We start from the raw sequence: 26,320 nt of genomic DNA, 5'->3' as shown, positions 1-26,320 counted from the left end.
AGCATCAGGCAGCAGGCAGCAGGCAGGAGGCTACTGTGACCCTATTGCTCCTTTATACAGTTCGACCTCGATTATCCGGCCATGTCGGGACCGGCGCTCATCCAGATAAGCGAATTGGCCGTATATGGGAGACACAATGTTAATGTATATATAGCTGCCGTCCAAGCTGCTGTCCCAGTGTACTGGCAGCTAGGCAGGTAGCGTACCCCGCAACGGTGGTGTAATCTATGCTAGCCTGCGCAAAATTGTAGTCCCTTCTTCACAAAAATAAAGTATATCTTTATGTGAAAATCATACATGTTTTACCTCATTAGATATTGAGAAACCTATCATGCACATCTTATGAAATTAGTGAAATAGATCCATGAAAAGATGTTAAAGTCACTGTTTTTTCTCAATTTTTGGATGAAAAAAAAAGTCCTTCACTGTGTGAATGCATCCGGATAATAGAGATTTCCGGATAAAAGGAGGCCGGATAATCAAGGTCGAACTGTACTGCACCACTGGCCCTGGCTTACTAGAGACCCATTGCACTGCTGGGCTTACTTCATTCCATTGGGCGATCGCGTTTGCGTCGGGTGGTCGCTTTACCCGACCTTTCGTGAATAACATGCCCTAATATATGAAGGGTCAGGTAAGCTTGGGTAAAATAATCACAATTTAATACGTATAGTCCTTGACATAAGGCTGATCGTTAAATGCGACTATAATTATGTTAAAAAGTACCACTCAAGTGAAGGTGAATCTGGTGAATAAATCAAAGCAAAAGACATCCAACAAGCCCAAAAATAACACAAAAATTAATGGCAATAACAAATAAAAGAGTATGAAATATCCACCAAAAATAATTTTATGACTAAATAAAACAATCTCATTATAGGATGGAGAAATGATGCACAAATATGGAAAAGCTTTGGTGTAGGCCCTACTTCTGATCAAATCTATACAATCCGTAAGCATTTATACGTGAAGAGTTTTATCGCGAAACAAGCTAATTCCATTCTTGTTAAAATGAGATCTGCTAAAAAATAAAGAAAATAAGAAGGATATGTGGAAAATTTTAATAACTTCTAAAATATGAGGTATCACCGGAAAGGTTTTATGTTGCTCTGACAATGGACATACAGTCAACCTCGCTTACCTCGACATCCGATTAGCCGAAAATCACTTACCTCGGGGGCAAAATGAAAGTCCCGATTGTTCCTATGGAGTCTACGTGTATTAAAACTCGCGTAGCTCGAAAAAACAAACTCGAAGTTTGGCTACCTCGAAGGGAAATGTAATGTCCCGATCTTAATTAACTTATTGTTTTTCCCAGCATGTTGCTCGAATCGAAATTGCAAACATCACTCAGCATTTCCGATTAAGCGAGATGGAAACAGGCTTGATACACGATGATGAAACAAGTTAATGCCTATGACATCATAATGCACGCTTTATGATGTCATCAAGCGTGCACTCTTCTTTGAAGAGAACAATGGGATGCTGGTCCAAGTTAAAGCGCCTGCTGGATGCTAACTTCAGGACTCTCCTGCTGTGCAGAGTATTCTCTGCCCATATCACCATTCCATAGTTTGGGTGGGTTCCATGAAGCCACGGCAAAAATAAAACTTTAAAATCAAAGAAGAGCATTCCACTGACGCTATTACACTTAGTGTAATCTATATCCACTGTCTGCTTGAAGTAGGGGATGTTGCATCAGTCCCATTAGTTCCCAGATTTTCCAGATTCCACATCTTTTCCACTGATCTCATCGTCGAGGTACCTTCAGTTTCATACGATGGAAGCAATATCCTCCAAATGTGAGTCCTGTTAAGGAAGAAACAGTCAGGTAGCTACGTGCTATATAAGCATTTTCTACATTGCTGCAAGAAAGTCTAATCTCAGGCCAATGAGAGTGTCACATCAGTCATAGGTATTTCAGATGTCACATAGGTAATTCAAATATCTGTTGACTCGAAAACACTGTAAAAATTAAAGAATATCACATGCTGTGTATGATAAGCATCATATTGTGAAGACTATGACATTATCATGCAAAGACAATGTAAATGACTTTACAAAAAAGTTTGTTTCTCTTGAGGGAGAAAAGTTTGTTAGTCCTTGTAGGGGATTAGGGCTTGACAAAAGAAGAACCTAGACAGAGGAGAGCTGAGAAGGAAAGTGACATCTAGGGAGAATGTAGGGAACGCAAATAGAGACAAGTGTGGGGCAGCTGTGGGCTGGAAGTTGGAAGCTGCACTAGTGGAGACGGGAGAAAAGGAGACGGAGAGAGGGTTAAGGGAGAATACAGTCAAAATCAAGTAAAGGGTTTGGACATCACTGGGAGGAGAAAGATGAAGTATAAGGGAGGGGGAGGGAGAAGTTGAAGGTTGCAAAATCATGGAGATAAGTTCATTTCTCAGGCTGATTTTTTTCTTTCTTGTCTGAAAAAAAAAAAAAAATTCAGGGAATTGCAAAAACAGGCCTGTCACTGTCAATGGTACGGGGAGGGAGAAGAATAAAGAGAAATGAAAAAAGGGAGAGAGAAGAACAGAAAAGAAGAGAGAAGATGGAAGGGTGATAAATGTCATGATCTTATGCTGATCTTAGGCTGCCTGAACATAGACATGAACATAAACATTAACACCCCCCCCCCCCCCCATGTGGGAAGAGGATAGTGATGTTCGTTTTCGGAAGGCTTGTAACTCTGAAATGTATGTTCGGTATCGAACATTTTATCTACGAGAGAGCTTTACTTACCTATCAATATAACAATTGCCATTCTAATGCCGATTAGAATTGCCCCCGGTAGCTAAAAATATCTTTGAACCCCCTCGTTGCCCCAGCAACAGAAGGGAAACCCCTCACACACTCCCCTATATAAGCCCGAGTGCGGGCGATCTCATCCTCTTTCGATGCCGATGGACCGGCTAAACCGCAGAGAGGGGAGGAGGGAGGGACCTACAGGTAAGTAAAGCTCTCTCGTAGATAAAATGTTCGATACCGAACATACATATCTACTTCATTTCGCTTTACTTACCTATCAATATAACAATTGCCAGATTCCAACAGATCCGAGGATGGAGGGACTGCGGAGAACCTCAGATGGGGAACCTTCTTCTTTTACTGAGCATGGCTTACGAGCTGCATGCTTGCCGAGGCAGGAGGTTCAGACAAGATGGAATTACTTCCTGCTAGGACAGGAAAGAACTGCAGAGGCAAAGGAGGCCTCATTGGAAATGACGTCTGACAGGTAACAGGACGTAAATGAGTTAGGATTATGCCAGTAGGCAGCCTTGAGAATATCTTCCAGGGGGACTCCCTGAAAAAGAGCCCAGGAGGATGCTATGCCCCTAGTGTCATGGGCCCGCACCTTATGGGAGAGGATCGAAGTCGTACCCCCAGCTTTAATGGCCTGAACTATCCAGCGAGAAATAGTATCAGGGGAAACTGAGCCATGGGGAGAATTGATACTGATAAATAGATTGTCTGAAGTGCGCAATTCTTCGGTTTGTGAAGATACCATTTAAGGGCCCGCACAGGGCACCAAAGTTTGTCTTGGGAGATGGAGGACAGAGTCTTAAGGGCGGGGATGAAAATCTCACCTGGCGTAGAATTCATGGTTTGATTCTTAGCCAGAAATTTGGCATGAGGGATTAGACTAGCCCCGTTAGTTTCCCAACGAATATGGCCCGGCTTGGTAGAGAGAGCATGCAGAAAGCTGCGTCTTCTCCCGCTAGCGACTGCTACGAGGAGAATGGTCTTGATGGTTAGATTAGCAAGAGAACTGTCGTGCATAGGTTCAAAGGGAGCCCTGGACAGAGCACGCAAAACTCTCGATAAACTCCAAGAGGGACTCAGTTTCTTCTGAGGAGGCCTAGACAAAAAGAGGGATTTCATTAGTCTAGTCAGATGAGAAGAGGATCCTACTGTTTCTCCCCCTCTGAAGCCTTTATGTAAGGCTGAAATAGCCGATCTGTAGCCTCTGATTGTTGAGAAGGCTAAGCTCTTGTCAAATAGGTGCAGGAGGAAATCAGCGATCTCGCCTACAGGTGCTGTGGAAGGATCCACTTTCTTGTCGTAGCACCACTTGAAGTAGTGTTGTAGTCTAGAGTCATAAGTGGCTCGTGTAGACGATCTAAGGAAGGAGGAGGATAGTTCTGCAGCCCTTCCTGAAAGACCTGCCTGGGACGCGATTCCCCTGAAATGGTCCATAATGTTAGCTTTAGGTGGGGAACCTTGGGATGGTATGTGGATGTCCCTGGTTGACAGAGGAGATCCTCCCTGAAGGGAAGGATTACTGGGGGAAAAGTTAGAAGATCTAACAGTGTGGGGAACCAAGGCCGTTTCGTCCACCAAGAAGCTATCAGAAGGAGGGCTGCCTTGTCTGTTTGCACTTTCTGTAGTACTCTTGGTATCAATGCAAAGGGAGGGAACGCATACCCCAGAAACCCTTTCCACTGCATTGTGAATGCGTCCATCATCAGAGCTGCTGGGTCGTTGTGTTTTGTGCAATAAACTGGCAGCTGCTTGTTCAATGTCGATGCGAATAGGTCGACCTGAGGAGGACCGAACCTGTTGAAGATCTGTTTGGCAATGCTTGGATTGAGTTGCCACTCTGTGGGGAGATAACTTCCCCTCGACAGGAAATCCGCCACATAGTTGTCTTTTCCTGGTATGTGAGAGGCTATGAGATTCATCTCCACCAAATCGCACCAATCTAGGATGTCTAGAGTGAGATTGCACAAATGTTTCGACCTTGTGCCCCCTTGTTTGTTGATGTACGAAACTACCGTGAGGTTGTCTGACTTTATCAGAACCGTTTTCCTCCGAACTCTGTCTTTGAAGGCAAACAGAGCATTCTATATGGCCCGCATTTCCAGTACGTTTATGTGCTGACCCTTGTCTCTTTCTCCCCAAGTTCCCTGAACCTGGTCCGAGTTTAGTACTGCACCCCATCCCATCGTCGACGCGTCTGTGAGAATGGTCATGGAGGGGGCTGGGTAGTGAAGGGTTTTCCCATTTGTAGGGTATTTGGGGGCATCCACCAGCGAACCGCCTGGGACAATGTCCTTGTAAGGCGGATAATTTGAGTCATTGGGTCTGTTAGTGGGCGATACTGACTGAGAAAGGCTATTTGGATCTGCCTCATTCTCCTTCTGCAATCTGGGACTGTGTCCAAGAGACTTGCAAGGAGGCCCAGAAAACGCAGCCAGTACTTGGCTTGTGCATGAGAAGAGCGGAGCAGGAATCCCCCTACTAGATAAACCTTGTCTATTCTGTGAGGGAGGGGATGGGCGAGCCTTAGTTTCAGGTCTAGTTTGGCGCCCAAGAACTCCGGATTCTGAGTGGGTTCTAGCTGAGACTTTTCGTAGTTTACGAGAAAACCTAGCTTGGAGACTAGGTTTAATGTAATATCTAAGTGCTGGCGTAGTGTGTCTGCAGAGTCTGCTAATACCAGCCAGTCGTCTAGATAGACGAAAATTCAAATGCCCCTTTCTCGTAAGTGGGCTGCGAGTGCCTGAACAATTCGAGTGAAGATGCGTGGGGCAGTTTTGAGACCAAATGGCAGAGCACGATATTGGTACACTTTGTTTGCCACTGTGAAACCGAAAAAATGCTGTGCAGTGTGGGCGATGGGGACATGAAGGTAGGCGTCTACTAAATCTATGGAGACTGCCCAATCGTCTGCCTTGATGAGCGGTAGAATGTTGCGGAGATTTTCCATTTTGAAAGTGGAGTTTGCGATGTATCGATTTAGCTTTTTTACATTTAGCACCATGCGGAATCCGCCTTTTCGCTTGGGGGTGAGAAAAACTGGGGATAACACAAGTTGCCTTCTTGTGTGGACCCGAACAATTGCCCGTTTGGTTAGTAGGGACTTTATTTCTTGTAACAAAGCCCTTCTTTTTGGGGGGTTTGTTGGCAGGTTGGTTTTTTTGCTTATCTCCGGAAGCAATTCTGGGTGAATCAGTGAGGGAACATATCCCTTCTGAATTACTGAGAGCACCAATTTGTCTGAGGTTATTTGTGACCATTGATGGGCAAATACTTTGAGTCTGCCCCCTACTGGAGGTTGCCCTGCGTGCTGATTCGGATAGTCATAATTGTGAAGAATGGTCCCGCTGAGGGGCAGTCGAGTGCATTCTGGGGGGGGGGGTGGTTAGATTGCTGTCCCCGGGGTCGTCTAAACGATCTTCCACCCCGCTCTCTGCCCTCAGGCCTGCGAGAGTCGGATGATGGCTTGTAAGACTGACTGTACGGATGTCTGCGATAGGGGGAACCTTGAGATGATCGTCCTTCACGGAAGAACCCTGATTGAGGGGGCATATGGTCCCTAGAGGATCGAAAAGAGCGATTGGGTTTGCTCAGTTTGTAGGCGGTCTTGTCTGCAGTGCTAGACGCCGCGATGGTGTCCTCCAGTACCTGCTGAAACTTTCCCGCAAACAGGTCTGGGCAATTTTGCGAGTATGGAGTCAGCCTCTTTCTCGAGTTTGAGCTGTTCCATCACCTGAGATCTGCGAAACTTTGAACACAGTAACGCTGTTCGGGTGGCCTGTTCGAACTGGAGATCTGAAATTCGCAAGAGCAAATCGGAGATCTTTTTCAGGTCCTCCCCGTCTATGGCCAAACGGCTTGCTTCTCGTTGCGCCATAATTAGATAGCTTTGATAAGCCGCGAGCCTCATCAAGCTACGGGCTGTCTTCTCAATGTGAGCGATCTGCAAATCTATTCTTCGGAAAGATCGAGATCTCATGCCGTTGAAGTTGGATTTGCGAGCGCGCGCGTCGCCAACACGGAACGCTGCCTCTGGGACTGCAGGTGTATTGAACACCGCATTGAAATCATTACTGCCAAACCGAAAACCGGACACAGCGTCATAACGGCTAGATCGGGATTTCAGGGACGAATGGGCTAGTTTGGAATAACACGTAGCAAAGGGGGCATCAAGTTTCACCGCACTGGGTCCTTGGCTACGAGCAGACAATTCAGATTCCAAGCAAAAAATAGGCTTGGCCTCTTCTTTTTCCTCAGTAGCAGTCGATTCTGCCTTTAACTGGGGACAGTACTTTATCAGTAGTTCGGCGGCTATCTGGCCATCCCTTCTACATGTCTGATTCGTTGATTCTTTATCAGAAGGGGGAAGCTCGTCAGTAAATATGCTATCCCGACCATCTGAGCTGATAGAGTGTACTGAGTGAGACGATGGGAAACTAACACCAGTATCATCGTCTGCCCAGTTTCTTGCACGAGATGCTATTTTGGGAGGGTGATATCCAAACTCATCATCGGAATAGCCGCCCAAACTGATCGTCGGAACGCGAGAGTGGAAGCGAGACCCGATATCTTCCCCCTCTCTGCGGCGGGGGGAAGCCCTATCACGGGTTCGGCAACGGGATTGTCGAAGTACTGGGGCCGAGTCGGAACGGGCCGCGTTATCACGTGTAGGCAGGCCGACGGACCCGGGGGAGGACGGAGCTCGCGATACGGTCGCTGGGGCGAGATTCCGGGGGCCTGTCGCATCGCCCGCTCGTGCGGGAAGGGACCCCGGGAGGTTACTGACAGATTGCGTAGGGATCGGAGGAACCGAGGGACCTGTCGGATCGCCCGCCCGTGCGGGAAGGGTTCCCTGGTTATGTGAAATAAGTACCGATTGTAGGGCCTGCATGAAAAATTTGCAGGCTGCTGTTGTATCAAATGAGCTGCTATTATCAACGCTAGCAGGCTGGTTGATGTTCAGTACGCTGGAGTCTACCGACTTGGTCGGCGGAGCCAGGTTAGTCTCGTTGACGTTGGGTCTAACGGCAGGAGAAACCGCTACATTGGAGCCTGATTTCTCGGCCGGACCGGGAAGAGAATGCCTTTTTGGGGCACTCTTCTTTCCCTTTTTAGGTGGAGGAGAAGTAGGGAGCACAGGATTACTACATGGTCTCTTTTTTGTGCTCTGCTCTGATTTTGCGGTGTTGGATCCCGCCTTCGTTGAAGCGTTAGGTACAGCCTCCGCCGTAGGGTTCGAGCGGGGCGGTGAAGAGCGAGACGAATTAGGCATCTTAAATGCCCTAAGTCGTCACTAGAAACAAGAAGCAATAGCTAGGCTAAACAGCCGAGAGAACAAGGAATATAACTCCAAAAAATATGAATCAAACACGATAAGGTAACAAGTGAAAGATCTTATCTGTATAAGCGTAAGCTAAACCGTAGAGGAACTCGTCATGAGTAGCGGCGGCAGAAGAAAGAGGATGAGATCGCCCGCGCTCGGGCTTATATAGGGGAGTGTGTGAGGGGTTTCCCTTCCGTTGCCGGGGCAACGAGGGGGTTCAAAGATATTTTTAGCTACCGGGGGCAATTCTAATCGGCATTAGAATGGCAATTGTTATATTGATAGGTAAGTAAAGCGAAATGAAGTAGATAAAGAAATAAGATTTGATAAATATGTTGCAACGGTTTGTTAATCTGAAAAAGAAATAAAGTTTGTTATTCCGAAGGTTTGTTGGTCTGAAATTGAAATAAGGTTCGTTATTCTGAAAGTGTGAAGACAGTGTGTATTAAACAAACCTTCAGAATTACAAACCTTATTTTGGTAGTGACGTGAGAAAAGGGCACTTAGTGCTGTCGTGCACAAATGCCATTAAACGGCACAGAAGTTTGACAAACTAATATGCCCCCAAAAAGATCAACTAGCTAGCTGCATGCAAATGCATACGTGCATCAAAGAGTGGTAGTATTGGATGATACTAATAATACTATGCATGTTCTACTTTATGTACTAAGTTTTCATGTCACTTTCAAGATATGGAGGAAAAAAGGGAAATATAGCACTTTCACTGGAGCTTTGAGCTTTTGACCTTATGACTTTTTGGCAGGAAATTTCCCAGAGATTCTCCTTAGGTAATTCTGTATACATAACTATATTTGTATTAAGTTTCAAGAAAAATCCTGGAAGCATATATATGTCATGAATGTACCCTCCAGTATGCATGGTTGCTTTAATGTGTCTATGTGTACAGGTTGACCAGATTAGTGGAGAATTTTCTATTTGGTATAGCTACAGTACATGCATGTGACAGGAAATAGTCAGGATTTCTGGAAAGCTCTTGAAGTCACACGTATGTGCAAGAAGGTAGAAGTATGTAGCCCCAGGTTGGAGCAAATTACAGAACATTCAAAAAAGGGTGAATAAACCCATATAAGCCACAGGTATTCTGAGATAGGCAGAGTACCCAACACCTCTGCTCTGAGAGTTACGTCACTTCTGGCTCTGAAGCAACTTGTTATAGTCAGTCCTGTGTTACCTGCTGACTTGCTATATTTGTGTAAAAAAGGCCTGGGAGACATTTTTGCGTATGGGGAATTGATTCACCCACATTGGTGATGGACTTCATTCTCATGTCAATGGACATTGCTGCGTCATAGCTGTGACGGGATGGATTCCTAGCTGGATAATCCTTCACACATGGACTGGACGCAGTCATTACAACATCTGGATTCTGCAAGTGTCGCTGTGGATTTATTCTGTGGATCTTAATTGAACTGTCTAAACATCAATATATTGGTTCTTTTGTGCGATCATTCTCAGTGTGATTTTGGTCGTAACGCATAGCATATCAATGAGGGAAATAGTGCAATTTTGAGGACTTGACCTTGACCTTTGATCAATGACCCCTAAATCCCCTAAATAATCCCTGCCAGTCAGTACATGCATATATGTACCATGTTCCATGAAGATACCTCTAACCATTTGCAAGATATGGAGAAAAAAATGAAATTTCAACATTTTCAACTGACCTTTGACCTTTATATCTTTGACCTCATGACCTGAAACTGTCTTTGGAGAATCTTCATTTGGTAGTACATGTATACACTAAGTTTCAAGAAAATACCTTCCGGCATTGCATAGATATGGGGGGAAAAGTGAAATTTTGAGCATTTGACGTTGAACTTTGACCTCTTATAACTAATTAATGAATTGCCCCATCATGCATCATCCTTGGACAAAGTTTAGTGAAATTTGCTTCATCCAGTATTGAGTTATCGCGAAACAGATAAATTTTAGGATTTGACCTTGACCTTTGACCTCCGGCTGATTTCACTCAAAAACTAATCAAGTAATTGCCCCATCATCCGTCACCCTTGGACAAAGTTTAGGGAAATTTGCTTAATCCAGTCTTGAGTTATCACGTAAATGGATACAATTTCATGATTTGACCCTGACCTTTGACCGCTGGCCGATTTCAAAAATCTAATCAAGTAATTGCTCCATCATACTTTATACTTGGAGCAAGTTTGGTAAAATTCCACTTAATATTACTCAAGCTATTGCGTAAACAAATGGGGACGGACGGATGGACGGACAACCTGAAAACATAATGCCTGCGGTACCCTTCAGGCGGAGGCATAAATATTGAGTATTTCACCCAACAGGTGTACCAGATCTCAGAATTTCCAGTCTGAAAAATTCCAAAATCTCCCTCTTCCCCCCCCCTCACATTTCTTTGAATACTAGTTTATATTTTTCATACTTTTTTGACAAAAACAAATACATTTCATCAAATGTGTACACTACATCTCTGAATTTCAAGTCTGAAAATGCAAAGTCTCCCTCACATATTGGAACTTTTGCCCTAATTCACACAGAAAATCCAAGGTATGCACCAAATGGACCCTTGTGAAGGTAAATTTATGCATATGTGATGCTTGGCTAGTCGACACAATGGGGGTGGTAGCGGAGTGCATGGAGGGACATATCGTCAGCTGTCATTTGATCCGTCGTATATCCTGATTTTTGGTCAAATTTTCGATTTTGAGATTTTCAGTCATTATGATAGTGGACATTCTGTTGGTTATACATACTGTGAAATTTTCAGTTTCTACTTTGATGTAATTTTTGTGTATTCATCACTTTCATATGATAAGTTTGGTCATTTCACTTCGTTTATTTCCCCACAGGCGCGCATATTAAAATACAGCGATATGACGTCCTCTCCCATATACGACAGTTCAGATGACTGCAAACACAGTGCATGCGGTCAAACTGTCGTACACTGGGTGCATTGATTTTGCGCGTGATATATTTATGATACGATGGTTCAATGACCACAAATACCATGCGTGCGGTCAATAAAACTGTTGTATACATGGTAAATGTCAACAGTCTTCACAAACCAACAAATATAAATGTCGCTCTCGCCCTCTTGTGATTTCTCGCATAATTCCTAACAATACAATTCCACAAAAACATCACACATTAGAGTACGAATTTAAATATTAGGTTAAAGTTATTAAAAAAATAACTGGAAATGCCACACATAAAAGTATAGAAAATCATGATTGAAAAATGGGTAAACTTCATTTATGTGATTATCTCGAAATGTCATTCTTATGCAATAATTGCATATGCAAAACGACAGTTCGGATCACCGTCAACTACATGTATATTGTTTCCCACGTAGTATGTTGTGTGTGTAGGCGACAGAATTTGGGTTAAAATTGCGGCTGAAATGCAGTCTAGGACCTCATTATTACTTTACAACATTAATTCATCACTATCAATCAGTTGACTACCTGTGTACAGCACATGTAAACAAGCGTGTGACTGCAAGCATTTACAGTACAGTATTCATCGCATAATCGGGCATTTGATAATCGGGAACCTCGCTTGAATGACATACGCTTCCCAGAAACATTTCCAATGCACGTTATTTTCACTGGATAATCGGGCGGGGACCTCTGATAAACGGGACAATTTTTCTTCAAGCGATCCTTGATTTTGTTGATATTTTACACAAAAAATCTACCAAAATACCACAACAATATTTCAAAGATTCCCTATCAGTTGTCGTTTACATCAAACTTACAAAGCAAGCTTCGGACTGATGTGTTTTGACCTCCGTCCATCCAGTACACGTGCATTTCAGCTCGCTGCCCGCCTTCGCTTTTCTGTACATGTGTATACAGTAGACCTCGCCTAAGTCGACATCGCATAAGTCGACAACTCGCTTAAGTCAACACAATAAAAAAGTCCCGATTTTTGCCTTTGTTATTCCTTGAAAATGTCCTCGTCTTAGTCGACATTTATAAGTCGACAACTCGCGTAAGTCGACCTGATTTTTCAGTGCCAACTGAGCTGAAATATGTGTTAATTCCCTCGTCTAAGTCGACATAATTTTTCGCTCAAAATCTTATCGCCATTCTCTGAAAAAGAATTGTTTTCCCGCTCCGATTCGCTGTGTTTCTACTCGGTAATTCGCTAGTGTACGGCGCGGTAGCGTTCGCGCCATGCGTCCATTGTCTTGTATGCCGGAATATAGAAAGGACATACACTAATTTACACTGGAGCATTACATGTAGTACCCAAGACAGTTCACTTTACCCCTTTTCTCCCTCTCGTTTTTCTCAAAACGCACAAATTTTGTACACTTATATGTCCCAGTAGACATTCATTATCCGAACATGAAATAAGTGTTTTTGTAAATCCGAATATTCTAACATTGATTATTCCGAAGCGGTATTAAAACCAGGGCCCTTTCTAAAAAGATTTATTACAATGCAACTAATAATGCAACTTAAAAAATCAAAAGCTGGTGTATCAAATCACACGCAACTTTTGCATTTAAACGCAAGTGCGTTGCTAAAAAGACTTGCGTTTGATAATCATATGAAACTAGAAAATCATTGTACGAACCTGAAACTCAATTGCCTTTAAACGCAACTCTAAAAATCAAATGCAAGTCCATCAAATCACACGCAACGATGTATTTAAACGCAAGAGCGTTGCAGAGAAGACTTGCGGTTTTTGTACGAAACTAGAAACTGCGTTTAAATACATCTCTATACATCTACGGAAGTGCATTATTGTTGAAAAGACTTGCATTACTTTTTTCATTTCATAAGCAAAATTAAAAATTAAACGCAACTCTGAAAATCAAATGCAAGTCCATCAAATCACATGGAACGCTGAAAAGACTTGCGTTTGATAATCACACGAAATTAGAAAATTGTAGGAAACTTAAACTCAATTGCGTTTAAACGCAACACTAAAAATCGAATGCAAGTCCATCAAATCGCACGGAACGCTGAAAGACTTGCGTTTGATAATCATACGAAACTAGAAAATTGTAGGGAACTTTTTTTTAACCCAATTGCGTTTAAATGCAACTCTAAAACTCAAATGCAAGTCCATCATATCACACGTAACGCTGTATTTAAACGCAAGTGCGTTGCAGAGAAGACTTGTGGTTTTTGTACGAAAATATAAGAAACTGTGTTTAAACGCATCTCTAAACATCTACGGAAGTGTGTTATTGTTTAAAGGACTTGCATTATTTTTTGTTTCGTAAACAAAATTACAAATTAAATGCAACTCTAAAAATCAAATGGAAATCCATCAAATCACACGGAACACTGAAAGACTTGCGTTTGATAATCACACGATACTAGAAAATTGTAGGGAACATTTTTTAACTCAATTGCGTTTAAACGCAACTCTAAAAATCAAATGCGAGTCCATCAAATCACGTAACGCTGTATTTAAACGTAAGAGTGTTGCAGAAAAGACTTGCGGTTTTTGTACGAAACTATAAGAAATTGCGTTTAAACCCTAAATGAATCTAACCCTAGATGAATCGTATGTATACATGATTCATCTCTATTAGTTTGTTGTATATCGTTAATCCTTCGCACTTTGTACTGTATACATGCTTATGATGGATTTTCTGATTTACCTCGTGTTATGTTTTGTTGGAAAGAAAATGAGAATGAAATAAATGAATTGAATTGAATTGAACGCATCTCTAAACATCCACGGAAGTGTGTTATTGTTTAAATCACTTATCGTAATCAAAATAAAAAATTAAACGCAATTCTGAAAATCAAATACAAGTCCATCAAATCACACGGAACGCTGAAAAGACTTGCGTTTGATAATAACACAAAACTAGAAAATTGTATGAAATTTAAACTCAATTGCGTTTAAACGCAACTCTAAAAAATCAAATGCAAGTCCGTCAAATCACAAGCAACGCTTTTTTTTAAAACGCAAGAGCGTTGCAGAAAAGACTTTCGGTTCTTGTCCGAAACTAGAAACTGCATTTAAACGCATAAAAATGTACGGAAGTGCATTATTGTTGAAAAGGCTCGCATTATATTTTATTTCGTAACGGAACTTTTGCCGTGACCGAACTTAGTCCGCACTTGCAGGGGAAAGACATCGCAACATTTACACGTTTCAAACTACCGAAACGCATGGTGCTTCACAAAATGTCAATGAAACTAGAAATGTCGCTTTGGCGACTGGTATGCCTCCGCCATAATGCATGATTTTCCCAATAGGTCTAGATAGTACATGTGGACAATGTGTGATTACATTTTCACAAAATTGGCAAAATATTGAAATGACAAGTTTGTCACAAATGTGTTGAATGTTCACCTTCCTTGACCTAGGTTTAATTGGATGAATAGGAGACCATGTATCTAGGGATTTAAGGACTTTAACTTGACTTTGACCCATTCATACATTTAGGCATTGAGTAATTTTCAAGGTACAGGTGTGGAGAAAAAGTGCAATTTCCGAACTGAATAGTAAATTGTTACCATTTTCATCTGGCCCTTGACCTTAAAATTCATAAGATAATCACTTTCAGGTAGAACATGCATAATATGTACTAACTTTCAAGATAACTTGAGCCACTTCCGAGATATGGAGGAAAAAGTTAGTTCAGCACTTTCACTTGATCTTTGACCTTTTGACCTTTGAGGCAAAAAAAAAGAAGAAAAAAAAAACTTTCCAGAGAATTTCGATTAGATTACACATGTATGCATACACCAAGTGTAAAAAAAATGATAATAATAACCCTGCTGGCATTGCATGATAGGAGGGAAATAGTAAAATTTTGAAGTGTTGCACTTGACCTTTGACCCCATGAACCCTACATTCTCTAGATAATCACTTCCAGTCAGTATATGTATATACTATGTTCCATGAAGATACCTTGAACAATTTTCCAAGGTATGGAGAAAAAAAAGAAGTTTTAATATTTTTACTTGACCTTTTGACCTTTGACCTTTGACCTCATGACCCAAACTTTCACCAGAGAATCTTAATTGGGTAATACATGTATACACTAAGTTTCAAGAAAATATCTTCAGGCATTCAATAGATATGGTGGAAATAGTGAAATTTTATGTATTTGACCCTGACCTTTTGACCTTTTGACCTTTGACCTCATGACCCAAACTTTCACCAGAGAATCTTAATTGGGTAATACATGTATACACTAAGTTTCAAGAAAATATCTTCAGGCTTTCAATAGATATGGTGGAAATAGTGAAATTTTATGTATTTGACCTTGACCTTTTGACCTTTGACCTTGAGCATGTGCACCCAAAAGTTGATAGGCACAACTTCATCCCCTAATACACATACATGCCAAGTTTCATTAGGATACCTCAACAGGTTTTGATAGTTACCTTGTCCACAAAATTCATTACGGACGGACGGAAGGACGGACGTACGGACAACCCGAAAACATAATGCCTCCGCCACCACTTCGTGGCGGAGGCATAAAAAATGATAACGAATTATTGTTAAAGTTCGCTATGCCGAAGTTTTAAATCTCAGTCCAAAGTTAAATTAGTCCGACAATGGTAAGAGGTTTGTTTTTACGAAGGTTATAGTAGTCCGAAAGATGTCGTTTTTGGATGAACAAACTTTTCTTCTTCTTTTTATTTCAGACAGGCCCGCACCGTACAGAGCGGTAATGTTGCGAGTCGGAGCGCGAGAACAATTCATTTTCAGAGTATGGCAATACAAATTTAAGCAGAACAAATCATTATGGCGACTTAGGGAAGGAAAATCACACATATTTCAACTCAGTTGGCACTGAAAAATAATCTTGACAGAATCATGCGAAATCACACGCATATCTTCCTAGCAAAGCACTTGAATTTAAATCGCAAAGTTTAATGCAATTTTGGGGAATTTGCCTTTGATATTTCAAATCAAGTTTAAAACGTGAAGTGTCTAGAAACGGGCCTAGGTTTCGGATCCCGCTCTCTCAAAATCTCTCTTGAGATTTGGGAATTGTGCGTTGTCGTTACTAACCCGCGCAAGATTTATGCATGAACTAAAACATTATTGTTGCTCATGTCAGTAGGCATGTTTTGGCGGCAAAAGGAGTAAGATATGGGTAGCGATCCGCATCGTGATCCAAATCTTACTCCGTACAGGGGAAATTAATTTTCATTTATAAGTCGACATTCGCGTAAGTCGACGTGTTTTGCTCAGTCCCGATTATGTCGACTTACGCGAGGTTGACTGTATATGGCAAGCTAGATCGCTACAACACAATGTACAGTGCAGTGATCACGGCAAGTAAACAATCAAGCCGTGATGATTGAATGATTGAAGGACTTTTCATTGACGTTCCCACATCAGTTCTGGGTAATCATTTCCCATGGTTGTGGATATGTATTTATACAGAACGCCCTACGTGTCCAAGAATTCTACGAATGTTTAAGAAAGTGCTAGCTTTTAATCCACATATTTTGTGTTCCAAGAGAGGTGAGAGAAGAAGAACCCAGTTGCGATTACTCTACATCATTGCGAGAATGCAGAGACAGCTAGAGGGTCGCGCCAAGGGGTAGCGTGGTTGTGTATTCATGTACATGTACAGTACGTCAGTATGCATGCATGTGTGTGCGTGTGTGTGTGCACTACATAATGTACATGTCGTATGCCGTTAGTGTATGGTGAGTGCTCATCGCGAAATCGGGCACCCCGCTTAAAGGGGCCGTGTTTGCTACTCACAACCTGTCCCGATTATGCGATGAATACTGTATTACCAATTTAAAAAAAAAATGCACCAGTCTAGCTAGAGCCATCACTGAAAGAAGAGACAAAAAGTGTAATATATTTGGTTGTTTCTGCTCCCAAACATTACAGTTATGTTGTTCATAAGGCTGCTATGTATCCAAATGATGTCTCACATACAAAAGTATCTTGATATTAAACTGAAATGTTATTTGGTGAGAAACAAAAGCTTGAAATTGTGATCCTGCTTCACAAAACAAACAAAAAGTCAGACATAAACTTTTAATTAAGGACAGATTCTAAAAGAGCACACTTTAAGCTTTAAAATGATGTATTTTTTAACTCAATTCAAATGGACTCTCCAAAACCATCTAATATTGAAAAGAAAACACATACTGTGGAAAAGTGTTTACTGAGAAAAGAGGCTATAAAGTATAGGATCTATTAAAGTCCTTAATCTTACCAAGAAGTGCCTAGCTGTGCAGTGAATTGGACAAAAAAACAAAACAAAAACAAAAACAGAATGTGAAACTGCAGAATAAACAATGAAAAGATTATCAGATTAAGCGAAAATTAATCGTGCTCTATAAACACAGTTTCTATCTGCAATTACTGCCAACTTTCAAAGCAGTAGCATCACTCATTTCAAAAGTTATTAGAGTTGAAAGTGAAGAGGGTGTAAATGTAAATGAAAAGGGGACTCTAAGACACACATAATCACACTGTTCTACCAAAAAAAAAAAAAAAAGTGTTCTAGAAAAACTGTTAACAACAAAATTTCCCATTGATTGGTTTTATGATCCCAAACTTCACCATGATGTAGATGAAGTCTTGGTCTTTCAGAAAATATGAAAAACTCAATTATGAATTTCACACTGTTCACAACCGCAAACCATGTAGGTCAACAACTCTAATTTTTGTGGGTAGTCCCATCACATGATAGTTCTGTATAGGTTGTACAAATTCCTTATGCCAGCAATTGTGATCAGGAGGTAGTCTCACTTTTAATATTGCAAAAGTGCATACGAACTGCTCAGCCAATGAAACTGATTCTTACATCACGAAAATGGGCAGAATCTCTGCTTTCTGAGACTGGACACCCCAAGTTCGTGCAATCTTTGGTTCCAGAGATATCCTGTGTGGAAGAATTCCAAGACGGCAAAATATGTTCAAATTGACCCAATTTAGACTGCTCTCCATAGACGCATCAAGTCATTTGGAGTATAAGGTACTTTTCTGATCAAAAGTGCATCACTGCAACAAATCTTACAATAATGATATGTATACGTGAATAATATGTTTGGGAAGGGACTGTCCCCCTCCCAACATTCTCCCCTTGCACATTTCCCAGAATAATTTATATATATTTTTCTTATATTTTTTTGATAATCTGAAAATTTCTGAAAATGCACAAAATCTCCTTTATGTGGGAGGGGTAATATACCCTTCCCACACCTTACCCCCGCACATCTCCCTGCATATTTTCTTACTTTTTTGACAGTTCCTAAACAAAAACTTAATGTTTCACAAAAAGTGTGCACTAGATCTGTGACTTACATTCTGAGAATGCAAAATCTCCCTTGTGTTGGAGGGGGTTTCCTTCCCAGCCCCCTCCCACTCGATCGCTCATTTCCCTCGCACGTACCTGTATCTTCCAAGTTTTACCCCCTCCGTTATTTTTTTTTTTCTATTCTAATTTCACTTCTAAAAAATTAAAAATTAAAAATTAAATCCATACCTGATCAAATAGAGCCTTCTGGATTTTGAAAAAAAAAAAAAAAATCCAGCCTTTCTTTTTCACATCCAAGTTGGATTAGATATTAAATAGAATATTGTAGATAATCACATTTCGAAATTTAAGTGTGTTTTGCACTCAAAACTCAAAAAAATGTCCACGACAATCATCAATGGTGATTTATACGTCAACTGACATACCTGGTATACAGATCACATGCTAAGGTAACTGCAGGTAACTTGACAAACTGTGACTAACCACAGTGATGTTTGGAGTACACAACCACCAATGGCAACTGCATGTCAACTGACAGACACAGATACGTATGCTCATAGGTAAAATGCAGGTAACGTGACAAATGACTGATCGACCAATAAGTACAATAATGTGTATGTAATTAGCTATCTAATATCCCAGACTCGCCTGTATTACACAGTCATAAAGATTACGCTTGCTAAGTTAGTTAAATCCAAGTCACTAGTTCCACATCTGCACAGGCCTATACTGACTACATAGATCTACCATATTTGGTTTAGATGCTGCTAGTCATCTCATAAGTTAACAGGGGGTTTCTGCATGCCAGCCTCCCCTAACAATTGATTTATGCACTGACATGATAGCAACACACGCGACATATTGGGCCGCATGCATAAAAGGTAGCAATCGCTTGCAAGCAATTGCTTCAAGCACAAGCACAAGCTTGTCATGCAAAAGATCAAGATCAAGATCAAGCTTAAGCAACTGCTAACCTTTGCAATTGCTTGCGGGTTAGATAAGATGTATTTGAATGGGCGTGTATGTGGGGAGACATTTCCTGACATAGCAGGAGAGCTATAAAATGACACTCATCAATGCACACACATAAGACACACACACACACCATAGATGCCAAGTTCAAAAAAAAAAAATTATGAGTGAGATTTTCATGACTCCGCATCTCGGCGTGCGCACATGTGCGTGAGCGAGGGAGCAAAGCGACTGAAAGAGGGGAGGGTGTGGGAGGGAGGTGTCAGCCCTCCCACGGTAGGGAGCTGTTTCAATTTTTAGCTCATAATGGTGCAAACTGGTGCATACTTATGTGACTGGTGTATTTTTTACTTACTTTGAAAGACAAAATTGAAGTATGCCTTCAATTGCAACTCTCACTTTAATCCTTTAAAGGGGATGGCTAGTAACTGATCAGTGGGAATCAGTGGGAATGCTGGGGGATGATTGTTCCAATCCGTTTGGGATTCATTTAAGAGTACATTATAAATCTACTAGTGTGTGAAAATTATTTGCTTCAGAATGGTCTCATATTCAAGTAATGTGCAGTTTAATCAACCCGTCACTGTACAGGCATGCTATCCTGGAAACATTAAACTGCACATACTTGAATATGAGACCATTCTGAAGCAAATAATTTTCACACAACAATAGATACATAATGTACTCTTAAATGAATCCCACAAGGATTGGAACATCCCCCACCATTCCCACTGATTCTCACTGATCAGTTACTAGCCATCCCCTTTAAGCTATGCTCCCGATGCGTGAGAAAAATGGGTGTCATGCGTGAGATCGTGAGACAGACCCTAAATGCTTGAGTCTCACTCACAATGCGTGTAGACTTGGTACAAGGTAGCTCTGACACACACATAGGCCTACTGGCTGATTCCCATCACTTCCCCAAATGCTGCTTATAGCCCATCAGATCTGCCATGTCGCACAGGTGAAATTTTTTGCAAATCGATACCACTCCTGCACTACTTTGGTCTTTCTTTAGGAATAGGTACCGGTATATGAAAATTATGCTTAAAAGTGAACGTACGTCCCAGTTACGTGAAAGTTCAAGCTCATTTCAGAGCTTGAAAGATTGTTAGCAATTGCATGCTAGCAAGAACAAGCAAAAGGTCCTTTTTATGCATACTCTTTTAAGCAAATGCTTGGTCTCTTGTAAGAAATTGTTTGCAGGCAGCGAGCAATCGCCTGTATATCAGTTACGCACCCACACCTCGTCAAGGGCCTTAATATCGTCACCCTGGGTATTCACTGAGCACTACAAGCGCACTGAACAAAAATTACTTATGCCCTGACCGTGTTCAGTATACACTCGAAACTTTGCAGGGTTACCATAACCAAGCAAACTGACATGAGAACCGAAGTTTTTCTTGAAAATCTTAAATTCATATCTAGGAATACGTTATCAGTATCATCACGGTCGCAAGCACATATCTTTAGTGACTTTACTTGTAACCGTGCTTTGTCTTTGGGAGAGCAGGCCTGGTGGCGAGGTGCGGGCCCCTTCCTTATTATTATATTAGTGCACACCTATTCTGCATCGTGCACATTTGACACTAGCTACAAATTTCTGGTATCAATCATTGACCTTGTATAAGTTCCATTGGAATTTTCAGCACTTTCCTTTATGTAAGTGGGATTTCATAGAATTTCAGTGATGTAATGTTATAAATTTAAACTAGCATAAAACATTAAAGATTCTTCTTCTTGTTTACCGTACATTGCACAAATTTGCCCCTGCCAACTTACTTTCAAAATACTCTTCATCTTCACCAACCACCACGTAATCTCCGTTCATCAAACTCGCTAAAATTACAGGTACCTCGAATCAAGCATAATTGGGGGGATCGGGCTTTTTCATATATGGGCCCAAAACTATGGAATGGCCTACCAAAGTCTCTTAGAGAAGCACCTTCCATTGATGGTTTCAAAAAGAATCTCAAGACATATATTTTCAATTTAAATGAACAATATTGTATACCTGTATGTATAGATCTAGTATGTGTACGTATATAGGCCTATTGTTTGTTGGTTTAGGCCCTATTGTCTTAGTTTCTGTAATACTGTTGTAAACGTGACACAATATGTATGGTTGAGGGGTCTAGATATCGCGCACAAAAATTTGTGATGCTCTTATAATAAAAATTATTCCACAGTTGTACCTGAATTTCTCAATGAATATCACGAAAATGCAGAAAAATCACCTCCCAGAATCTCCTGATGATACGATGACGGAGTAGTGCGCTGTCGCCGTTTGTATGTCGGACTTTTTTTTATGCGTTCACCTTCTCGGGGTATGTAAAGATTGCGCAGCTGCCCTATGTAGTTTCATGCGTGAAAGTGTCTGCCCCTCTCTGCGGCTGTAGCGTGCTTCGGCTTTCGTAGAATATTATCAACGATCGATCGAACAAATTACAAATTCTATCGGCTACGATCATACTAACGAGACAAGCGAGACGACACGTCTAGGCTACAACATCCTTAAAAAAAGATTTTAAGCTAAGGTAGGTAAATTATAAGGTAAAAAATTGGAAATTTAGTGAAAAATTTGTTCCAAAAAATTGGAAATTTAGTGAAAAATTTGTTTGAAATCAAAATTTCTTACCTGCTTTCTTCTTATGTTTAGCGGTTGTCAGGTATTTTTATTCCATGGGCGTATCGGCAAATTTTGCGCTTAGTCCTACGCGTAATATTGCTTGCTATACGCAGTTACGCTATGCGCGATCATTAAGTCCCTGCGCGAGACCTAGAACATGTACCCTTACTATACTCTGTTCTATAGCGCCTTCAGTATCTTTTTTACTTTTAGGGAGAAATGTGCACTTTATAAGAGTCTCACTATTATTATTATTATGACGAGGTGCAGGTCACTCGTCAAGTAGATCTATGCTTGCTAGCAAAAGCTTTTGCTCGCAAGCAATTGCTAGTAAATGCATATGGCCAATTACAAGTGCACAACTCAGTGAATACAGTACATGTACTAGGCCTACTAGTAATCTGTTCTTAACGCTGTTACTGCCTAACGTAAGTTTACAGCTAGCGCGCCCGGGGTTAGAACCCCCCACCCCCGCGTAAGTGTATCACCAATCGCGGCGATGACTTTGTCTCTTCGTTGGACTTGTCAGCATCAATTCCACTCACCAAATGTGTGAAAGATGATGTCCAAGCATAACTCTTGCATGCAAATTGACTGCTAGCATTACTTAGAGATTTCAGCAGGATAGGTCAGTACCCGAAGACTGGCTTAGATTCTTCGAAAGCGGGATGATCATCCAACCTCATGTGATGTTGACAAACGAATGAGAACCAGTAGGCCTAACTCATGGTATTTACGAGGCTGGCCGGCCTCCTTCCAGCCTGTTCCCGCCCGACGAGCAACAGCTGTGCACTCGGAACATCGAACAGGGGGGAGCGAGCAAGCTGACGGCGGTGGTTTGGGTACAAACTTGTACTGATATCTGCGTACTGCACAGAATCACTGAGTTGGTTGGGACGTGATGTGTGGTACGTGCGTGATGAGTATGGCATAATAGTAAAGTACGCATTCAACTCGATGCGCACGCAGAACTAATTCCAGGACTCCGCCCCTTCACGAACTTATGTCCAATGAGAGAGCTCTTTTTCTTTTCTTTTTTTCCTGGATTAAAGGGGCCCTGGTAAATCCAAATGCACGTTGATTTGTGTTGATTTATGATACCCTCAACATCACTTTTGCGGTGAAACGAATATCTAGAAACATTCCATATATTTTCAACGATTTTTTTCTTCTATTTTTCTTCAGATTACTTGGGAACGCCCACAAAAGATCCTTCCAAACCAATCAATATTAATATTCTTGAGATGACCTCATCTGTCAATCATTGCTAAAGTACTGAAATGTTTAACAAAAGACATTGGAATGCACCCTCCCCTCGACTCAGCATAACTTGCATGTTCCCTCGCCATGTCTTTTGTTAGTCACATTAATATGACAGAAACAAAATGTAATACATGTCAACCCTAAATGTAATATCGACGTTACATGTAATAATTTAACCATAAATGTGATATCCACCCTAAATGTAATACATCTTAACCCTAAATGTAATGACGACCTTAACACTAAATGTAATAACAACCCTAAATGTAATACATTTTAACGCTAAATGTAATAACGACACTGAATGTAATACACCTTAACCTCAAATGTAATAATAACCCTAAAGGTAATATATTTTAACGCTACATGTAATAACTGGAGACAACCCTAAATGTAATCCATGTCAACCCTAAGTGTATTATTGACCCACACATCCACCCTGATGTAATACATCTTAACCTTACATCTGCGCTTAGAAACATTGTATTAAACGCACTACAAATGTAATGTATTATCATTATCATTATTAAATGTAATATCCAGCCTAAATATAATATATCTTAACCACATCTTTTAAGAGCAGCAATATAGTTGCTTAGATTTGTTTTTGTTGTTTACCCAGATAATCACACAAAGTTTTAATTGTTCCTGTGATTACTACAGAGTTAATTAGGTCCATGTGACATAGTTGTTAATTCTATTACCTCTATCATACAATCACACAAACATATTGTGTTCCAAATCAATCGTCATTCTGTGTTCATGATTGTTTACAATTTTGTTGAAAATGGAAAAAAATGATGGGTAAAAATGCTTTGCAAGGAAAATCTGAATCTGAATAATATTGCCAAAACTAGATTTAGAAAATTAGAAATTAGAAAGATTTAGAAAGATTTCCTTATGAACCATAATTATCTATAACGTATTAAGTAAAATACTTTCTGGTTAGCATATATTTACTGTCGTATATCAAAACTCACATATAATTTATGGATGATTGGAAGTCATGTTTTATTTCAGACACTCTTGAAACTCTGACTTGTTCTCACAAGATCTGAATCAAACATCTAATTTGAGGTTCCATTTTAACAAAGCCTTTCAAGCTAGATCTAGGGCGACAACGTCGGGGTAGCGTCCGGGTAATCATTTTCTTCTTTTTTTCCTACCCTGCCTTTTAAGAAGTAAACTTCTTTAAAGTTAACTTCTTTAATTCCTTTATCTAGCAAAATTTAATATTCCAATTTAATTGAACAAAATAAAGGGAATTTGAATAATATTAAGCAAACAATAAATGATCTTGTGAAAAAAGAGAAAGAAAAACTTCCCCGATTTTATCAACAAGATGGGATTGAAGTAAAGGACACATTAGAAATTGTATTTTAACAATTACTTCAGCAATATTGGTCCTGAATTAGCTGCATCAATAATTATTGACTCTAACGTTTGCTGTTTCACTGATTATATTTTTGAACATTTTGAATCATCTTTATTTCTTACTCCAACCAATGGAAGTGAAATTTTGAAAATTGTGCAATCCTTTGAACCCAGTAAATCTTGTGGTTATAATGAAATAAGTGTCAAACTACTTTGAATAAAAAAATCCCCATTGAAACATATTTTCAATCTTTCTTTTATTTCGGGAATTTTTCCAGATGCCATGAAAATTGCTAAAGTAATTTCTATATTTTAAAAGGATGATCCTGCCGAAGTAAAAAAAAAAATCCCCCAAAAAATCGCCCTTTTTCGTTGCTTCCCGTATTAAAACTCTTGAAAAATTAGTTTGTGATCGTTTATAAATTTCTTATTGATAGTAATCTTTTTAATCCGAATCAATTTGGTTTTAGGAAGGGCTACTCAACTGAGTACGCTTTAATACAATGGTTATCATGTGATGAAATTATTAACACTTTTTCTAACAAAGAACATTTGATTGGAGTTTGTTAGGATTTAAGTAAAGCTTTTGACACAATAAATTGATCATCAAATTTTGATTTACAAATTATCTAAAGGTTCTAGGACTGCTCCCCCGGAGGACAACTCCCCCGGGGACTACTCCCACCTGACAACTCCCCCGGAGGACGTCTCCCCCGGAGGGCGACTCCCCCGGAGGACGACTCCCCCGGAGGACGACTCCCCGGAGGACTGCTCCCCCGGAGGACCACTCCCCCGGACGACAACTCCCCCGGATGACCAATCCCCTGGTCGACCACCCACACCACTTTTCATGAAAGAATTCGATTTAAATTCCTTTTGACGCTGATCTTTCAAGAGTGACAGAGTTAACTTTAAGTTTGTGTGAACGTAGCTTAATTCATCTATGCATTGCTTCATTCATTCATTTTATAATGATAACTGAGCTTTGGCTAAGTACGCGGAAATTAATTTCAGAAATAATGCAAAAATAGAGGTTCGCCATCATTATTCTGTAAAACTAAGGGGTCACCTCATCCCTTAATTCCCAAATTCCCATCAGCTGTCCATCTTATTAATGCGCTTTTAGCAATCGTTTTTATTCACACAATACAATGATTAAGCATAAAGATGTATGTGAATGGGGTGCATGGGGCAGAGCCCCTAGCCCCTGTCGGGATTCGGGGGCGGAGCCCCCGGAAGCTCCCGAGATTTTAGACATTGTAAACTTGAAGATGGGCTCTGTTTCAATCAAAATCAAGGGTGGGTGGCTTTACAGAACACATTACTTCAGCGTAAAACTTCAGTGGGGTGCAGGGGCAGAGCCCCAGCCTGCGGGGTGGGGGGAGGAGCGGAGCCCCTTGAAATTCTCGAGATTTGTACATATTTTAAACCATGAAGAAGACCGCTGTTTTTAATAAAAATGTGACATGCCTTTATGCTTTACACAATAAATTGCGCCAGCGCAAATTAAGTTCTATGCGGGTATGGATCCAGGGGCCCACCTTAGGATCCCTGGTGGGGTGCACCGTGCAGGGCAGAGCCCCTGCCGAGTGTCCGGGGGAGCTCTAGAGATTCAGACATTTAAACCTTGAAGTTGGCAGCTATTAAAAAAAAATAGCTTTGCTGGCTTTACACAACACATCGCTTCACCGTAAAACTTAGAGCCCATCCCAGGGTCCGGGAGTGGAGCCCCCCCCCCCCCCCCGAAGCTTTCGATATTGAAGCACTGTAAAGCTTGAAGATT

General features: G+C 40.9%; 1 long non-coding RNA gene and 1 pseudogene across 1 annotated transcript in view; both read right to left on the bottom strand.

Moving 5' to 3' along the window:
* Window positions 1-22,575, bottom strand: part of LOC140229936 (uncharacterized) — a 108,459-nt gene extending 85,884 nt beyond the window's left edge. Inside the window, exon 1 of the long non-coding RNA XR_011901344.1 lies at window positions 22,446-22,575. This is a non-coding gene — a long non-coding RNA (uncharacterized lncRNA). The remainder of the gene's footprint in view (window positions 1-22,445) is intronic.
* On the bottom strand, window positions 3,167-5,710 carry LOC140232470 (uncharacterized; annotated as a pseudogene).
* Window positions 22,576-26,320: the final 3,745 nt, after the last annotated feature.

Source organism: Diadema setosum, chromosome 1 (genome assembly GCF_964275005.1).
Source record: "Diadema setosum chromosome 1, eeDiaSeto1, whole genome shotgun sequence".
Taxonomy (NCBI): Eukaryota; Metazoa; Echinodermata; class Echinoidea; order Diadematoida; family Diadematidae; genus Diadema; species Diadema setosum.
This window is presented reverse-complemented; position numbering and strand designations above follow the sequence as displayed.